A 7,304-nucleotide genomic window follows, 5' to 3' on the forward strand; every position below is an offset into this window, starting at 1 on the left:
GCTTTCTGACTTTAACTCCCCAGCCTATCCCAGTGCTGGACAAAGATTTGCTTTGGAATAATAAATCTTATTCTCCCCTTGATTCCTTGGAGCTAACTGAATTGCAGGAAAAACAGCTATGAGCTTCTATAATTGGAAACCGGCTGAGTCTAACAAGGAAGGGAAATGTATTAGACTCACTCTCCTGCCACCACCACTCGCCCATGCCCCAGCAGGACAAACACATTAAAAGCCTCCGTAAGGCTACATAGGTCCCTGACAAGAATCATCACAAATACGAGAGAGCAGCCTAGAAGCCTCCATCATGGCAGAGCAATGCATGATCTTAGGAAGAATCCAGCTTTAAAACAAGTCACTTGTTTTATCGCACAGTTGATCATCACAGGGTAGATGTAGAGACGAGATTCCTGTATTCCCCTTCAAAACAGACACAAGAGAACAAGGGTGCTGTAGGTATCTACTCTGAGTCACTGGGGGGCCATTTATATTCAGCTTCACTTCCCCTTCCCACACACCCTAGCATCCATTCCACCCCCACCCCAGTCATTTTGGTCATTTTGAGAAGTGGCATCTTCAGGCTGGCTGCTTTGGGGCCCCTGTCTCCTACACCAACATCACCATCTGCAGACCACTGCCAAAAAGGCAGTGATGAAGTCCTGCTGCCAGAGCACAATTCTGCAGGACTTTCATACCCATCTCATCTGCTGCTTTAATCACTGTCTTCCATCTTGTATGGGGCAGTTGAAGCTGTAGGGTGGCTCCTAGTGACTCCAGGTGAGCATAAGTGAGTTAGCTCATGTCGTCTTGCTGGTTGCAGAACGCCAGCTGGACTGGGCAGTGTGTGCTGCGGGTTTCAGTGGCAAGGGCAGAGACTTGTCTTCCTCATAGATTTGCATGACTCAGCATAGACCACAGACTGGAAGCTGTTTGGGACACCAGCTTAAAATGCAAGTCCTGATCTTTGGCTGGATGGATATGTAAATCTCCACTGCAGCTGTGATCAAAGCATGAAATCTTCACTTCAGCACAGTACTGATCTAGTACCACAGTGGGTAGCTAGTGCCTCTCCTATGACCTGTTGTCAGCTTTCCTTCCCCCAGAGGAACCTTTCAGGTCTTCTTACAACAGAAAAGAAAATGTGCTGCTCTGTGAACCAAGCAGACTGCATGAGTCGTGCAGGGATGGGCATCCTTTTCCTCCCCCACATCCCCCCATGTGCACCTGTAATACCTTTTCAGGCAAGACACAGCACATGGTCCACAGTCCAAGAGAGGAAGAGCATGAGTTACAGTAGGTGGACTAAAAAGAAATATGTCCAAAATACCTGCCCCAAGAGTTTTCTTTAGAGAAACTTGAAGTTACCAACCTGCTGCCACAACAGCAGAACACATTTGCACAGGAAGAACATGGGATTCCCTGACTGCTGCTGTCGCTCTTGCTGTGATCTCAAGAAAGCACAGGAAAAGCAAACGCCTGAAGGACCTTCAGCTTAGGGAGCTGGGGTTGCCATGAGCAGAAAAGGGGGCCTGGCTTCCAGTGCTGTGTTTGTAGCCCCCACTCCTGCCCCACAGCCCCTAACCCTCTAGCCACTATCCCTGGCAGTAGTGCAGAGGGCTGGGACCTGGCTTACAAGGCCTCATTTCCCAGCCAAAATTTAACACCCAAGTCCTGCCTTCCAGATGTTGGAGATCCTTTCTATACCAGCCCAGGGATGCCCCTACATCTGAGCCCTTGCTTCACCAGCCCCAGCATCCTGTGCTGCTGCAACTCTTCCTCCAGAGGGTATGCAGCTGTACCTGCATTCTTTCCCCACTTTAGAAAGGCCACAGCAATGGTATGGGTCAACAAAGACAATGAAAAGCAAAAGAGAAGAAGGAAACAAACCTAAGTAAAGGATTCTTCGCTTTTCTGGGCAGCAGAAGCTATGCTCTTTCACCAAGAGAAGCGAGGTTGGTAAAGAGCTTTCATCTTGTAATGCCTATGTCACTGCCTTCCAATTCCTGCTATTGCCCTGGGGACTGTGGGGGCATGGGGAGAAGCAAAACACCTACTGACAGAGTTCGTGGCTGCATCCCACATAGTTCTGTGCTGTGCTCCCAAGATATACCAGTCTGCCACCACCCAGCACACCTGGGGAAAACAACAGTCTGAGCCGTGCCAACTTCACCAGCAGCTATGAAGGGCTTCAAAGATGGCTATGGGAGATGGTGCCAATAGTAATCCCTCCACCCTCCCTAAATCCACCACACTCCCTACAACAGGGAGTGTAGACTGAAGCCATGGCTGATTGCCCATCGGGAACCCACAGCACCAGTTACAGAACAGGTTTCCCTTTCAAACATCCATTATGCGCAGGATCCCTGCTGGGGAGTTACAACCAAGACCCCATTCTAAGGGAGTGCAACTAAGGCAACTCAAGCAAATCATCAGACCCGATTATCTAAATGAAGTGCCAGGTTGAAGTTGGGCAGGCAGATGCCAAAGCACACAACACGCCTGCAAGGCTGAGGGAGCAGCTCAGTGGCTTTTCAACTATGATGCAGGCATAGATGCTGCTGAAACCTCTGCAGATGGAGCATGTTGTGCTCTCACACTTTCAGGGGCTGGGCTAGGCCCCATCTCAGGCTGGGATCTATAGCAAGTGATCTATTTTGACAAGCCTTGGGAGGCAATAGCTCCTTGTGCAAACTGACTGTTACCCAAGGGTTGTGCTGTACAAAGGCAGCTGCTAAGAGGGTTTGTAAAAACAAACATTCCCCAGTCAGGGCAACCTATGGCTGTTCTTCAAAGACAACTTCATTATAAGGTTAGGAGACCTCTTCACACAGTCATTAGGTGCAGATGCTTCTGACCACTGCTGTCTTTCAATACAGGACCCGCTCCAGACTCTCCAGAGAGGCTGGGCCAGAGTCCTTCAGTTTGGTTGGAACTGGGAGAAGTACAATCAAGGACATGGTGTGTGTAAAAAGACCATCTTGGAAACAGGAGGTAGGGTTTCTTGCAGAGGAATGAAGTGTGTATCAAACACTGGAAGAAGCACTGGAAAAGGAAGCAGAAGCTGGAATGGATGTCACTGTCACATTGTGTACGTTAGCCTTGTCACAGTGCTGCCACCAGTAGCTCTGTGTTACGTGAGCAACTCAGGCCCTGTCAGGCTTTGTCTGGACTTGTCTTGGCCTGCCAGGAGCTGTGTTGTAGCTCATTTCGCTGTTACAACAATTGTCTAATGACCAGGCAACTGTTACCAACATTGTTTTAGTTTTGGTGACACTTCCTTCGTATATATTGTTGTAACTAATAGATATCAGGTATGAGGGAGAAGCCTATGTAACTGCTGAGCTTAGAGTGCAGTTCCCGGAGAGCAGCTAACAGATGCAGGGGTTTGCACAGTGGGGGTCAGGGTCCCCATGCTCAGCAATGGTGGTGCCATGCCATGCGGCATAGTCTCCTGCAGCCACTGGAACAGCTAACTGTACCTTTAGAGCCTCCACTCAGGCTGAGCTCTCCTGTGGGAGGATACGGCTTTGCAAGTCTTGTGCTGCAGGGAGTGTTTGAAGCTTCTCACTTGGCTAAGGTTGGGGAAAAACAGGATCTTCTTGGAGAACATGCAGTTTCAGGAGTCTGAACCCCCCATCTTTACTGAAGGCATAGTCTGTGCTCATTGCCTTGGAATCAGAGGCTCCCACAATGATGAAGGCTGGAAGCTTGTGACTTGAGGCACCAGGAAGATGTCTCCTGCTCCCCCTGCACATGTACAGGACAACAACAGAATTGGTTCAGTGCCCTCATAGCAGATGTGGGGCTGGGAGCCATGTCCAGTGAAACATCTGAACTACCTGAGCCTAGGCCTGAGCCATGCAGCAGCACCACGCAGAAGTGGTGAGTGCTGGTAGCAAGAGAGTCCCTGCTGCAGGGGATGGAGGAAGTATGGGCTAAATAAATAGATAGCAAGGTGGATTGAAGGGTTGGGATAAGTGGCACTAAGTCCAGTGGAGGCAAGTCACTAGTGACATACCCCAGGGGTTGGTACTGGGGCTAATCCTGTTTCACATCATCTTCATTAGTGACCTGAATGGTGAGCCAGAGTACATCCTCAGGAAGCTCACAGATGGTACAAATGGCAGATATGCCAAAGGGTTGTGCTGCCATCCAGAGGGACCTCAACAGGCTGAAAGAATGGGCTGACAGGAACTTCACAAAGTTCAACAAAGGGAAACATAAAGTCTTGCACCTGGGAGGAACAACCCCATACACCACCACATGCTTGAAGGCAACTTGGCAGAAAAGGGCCTGGGGGTCCTGATGGGAAGCTGAACAACCTGTTGCCACCAGGTGGAGGAGGGTGATCCTTCCCCTTGGCACTGGTGAGATACATCTGGAATGCTGTGTCTAGGTCTGGGCTCCCCAGTACAAGAGAGACATGGACATAGTGGAGTGAGTCCAGCAAAGGGCCAGAAGATGATGAGGCAACTGGAACATCTGTCAGACGAGGAGACGCTGAGAGAGCTGGGACTGTTCAGCCTGGAGAAGAGAAGGCTCAGGGGGATCTTATCTATGTATATAGATACCTGGTGGGGGGAGTACACAGAGAGGCTATAGCATCTCCAGCCTGCAGATACTCATCTGGAGGTGACCCCATGCAACCTGCTTCAGGTCACCCTGCTTTGAGCAGGGAGGTGGACTAGATGATCTCCAGAGGTGCCTACCCACCTCAGCCATTCTATGATGCTGTAATGACAAGTGCCTCTGTGGAGAATGGGTAATCTATGATGCTAGAATTAGGGTGAGGGAAGCAGCATAGACATGTCCTGTGACTGTGTAATACTGCAGTCCCAGGCTGGGTAAAACCAGTTTTAGGGGTAACAAAGAACCAGTATGCAACATAAACACTAAAAACACACCATAAAAAGTAAATACATACACAATGTGGAACAATGAACCAGGGAAGCAAGGTCTAGAGTATTTTTTACAAACAGATGACCGCAAGATGAAGGGAGAAACCATGATTATGCTCTTCCATATGACTGCAAACCCTCCCCACCTGCAACTTCAGTCATTGACCCTAGGACTAAAACGGGCATTGGAAGGGGTGGACATCAGAAAGTCTACATCACTGAACTGCATGTTATTTGACTATAAGCATTAGCATCATTGTAACTGGACAATAAATCTTTGATTGGACTGCTCAAACATTGGGCATGAGTTCCTTTTGCTGGTCCAAGAAGTGAAACAACCTACTCTAACTTGGATGCAACTGATTGGCATGAGCACGCTGCAGTGATACAGGTGACATCCTAATGTTGTTGCCATCCTGAAGTCCTACCCCTTCCCCTGTAAACCATCATATTTCCCCAACTGGTGGGTTCTGGTTCTCCAGTGGAATCAGGGAAAGTAGAGACGGAGGGACATAAGGGAAAGAAACCCCACGCAAATTCACGACCTTCTATCATCCACACCACTTCAAATAAACATTTCAACTTGGCTCAGAGACAGCACCTACAGAGAGGGACACAGCAGCTGTGCTGTCACGTAAAATGCGTCATGGCATCTTTTAAGCAAGTCGACACATTAGCATTCAAAGTTGGAAGATCTGTAGCTCTTTGAATCAAAGCTGCTCTGCAACATCTCAAGGCTTCCCCACTTCAGCACGGCCCAGATGCTGCCATGCATGCCAGGATAAATCCAAAACAGATTTTTTGTGCTAACATAGCAAAGAGCTTTCATTCATGCTTCTAAGTCGAGAAGCACAAAAAGCATGCGAGTCAGAAATCTGGGTACACTTTACACTTCACTGGCCAGTATGTGGTCAGAAGGAATTTTATTTATACTCCAGCCTGGGAAGCCCCAAGGCTGAAAGTAAAACTAGGCTGTGCTCAGGTGAGGGGAAGAGGAAAGCTTACCATGACTGGCATGGGGAACGCAGATCTAAATCACCCCATGCTGTGGCCCTGGCATTCAATGTGTGGCTTGTTGTCTTCTGCTCTCCTTTAGAGCAGCTCAACAGCAGTCACCCCCAAAGCAGAGGAGAACTGCAGGCTTGGTGCAGAGCTGGTCTGCACCACCCAGGGGTGATCGGTATGAGGATTACCCAAGGGAGAATACCGAAGCACCGGGCTTGCTTTCCTTATGCCTCCCAGTGACTTTCCACCATCTTCCTGAAGGTTTGCTACCAAATATGCCTTTTTTTTTTTTTAATACAAGATTCATTGTCCTACTTGTGTTTATAGCCAAACATCAAGCATTTTACTCCCATTTTCTAACAGCCTCTAACATCCATTCACATTGCAATACACCACTACTTTTGTTTGGCACTTGGCTGAGGGTCCCATCCATCCAGGTTCCCCCCTCCATTGTCTTCCACCAGCAGTTTCCTCAGGGGAGCTTGCTCATGTTATTTGCTTGGGATTTGTGGATGTTGCTGACGCTCACAACACAGCTGGCGTTATGTAGATGTTGCGCTCTGATCACATCTGGGTCTTCCGCGTGTGTAACGAACACCCTAATACAAGTTATTCACTATGCAACCAGCACTGTATACACACACACACAGATTGTATTTCGGGAAGCCCTCAACGGACCACCCACACACATGGTACCCAGCACACAACATGCAACATGTTCTCACATGATGCAATTAACTCCATGTGCACACAGCAATGGGCAGCACACAACTGGGTTTACTACACACACACACTCTGCAATTTAAGCATTCCTGTTCAGGAAATCCCCCAAAATATATATAATATACGGTAACCCACCACACGTGCCTTACATCTGACAGATCACCAGGCCAAACACGTGGGTGATGGGGCACCCACGTGCCATCTTGGTGCAGTGTCGATGGGACATCCACACAAGCTTACCTCATGCTCACGCTTCGGTGCCAAAAGGTGTACAATATATTCCAAGTGAAATAGGATCTTTTAATATCACATATCCAAACAATAGTTCTCATTTCAAAATGCAAAATAGGTCCTTTGAAGGTCAGCTGCTCCCAGGCTGTGTGAGCAGACTGGGGTACAGCCGACTGGCACAACTGTTGAGGTCAGACCTCATTTCTTTGGTAAGATACATGCCGGGAACAACGCGAATGCAGAGTTGTACCAAAAGCATCCATTTAGAAGACTAATTATTACTCCACGTCCCTTATTAGAGATTTGCATTTTAAAACAGTCATATACATTAAATAGCTCTCCGATGTCTAAATAGTGAACATTTGAATGAAGTAGCATATATTCTGCTACCCCCACCACTTCAAGAACAAGCAACACATGTGGGAGAGAAGGGAAACATTAAAAACAGGC

This window comes from Vanellus vanellus (assembly GCF_965231255.1).
Source record: "Vanellus vanellus genome assembly, chromosome: 1".
NCBI classification, from domain to species: Eukaryota; Metazoa; Chordata; class Aves; order Charadriiformes; family Charadriidae; genus Vanellus; species Vanellus vanellus.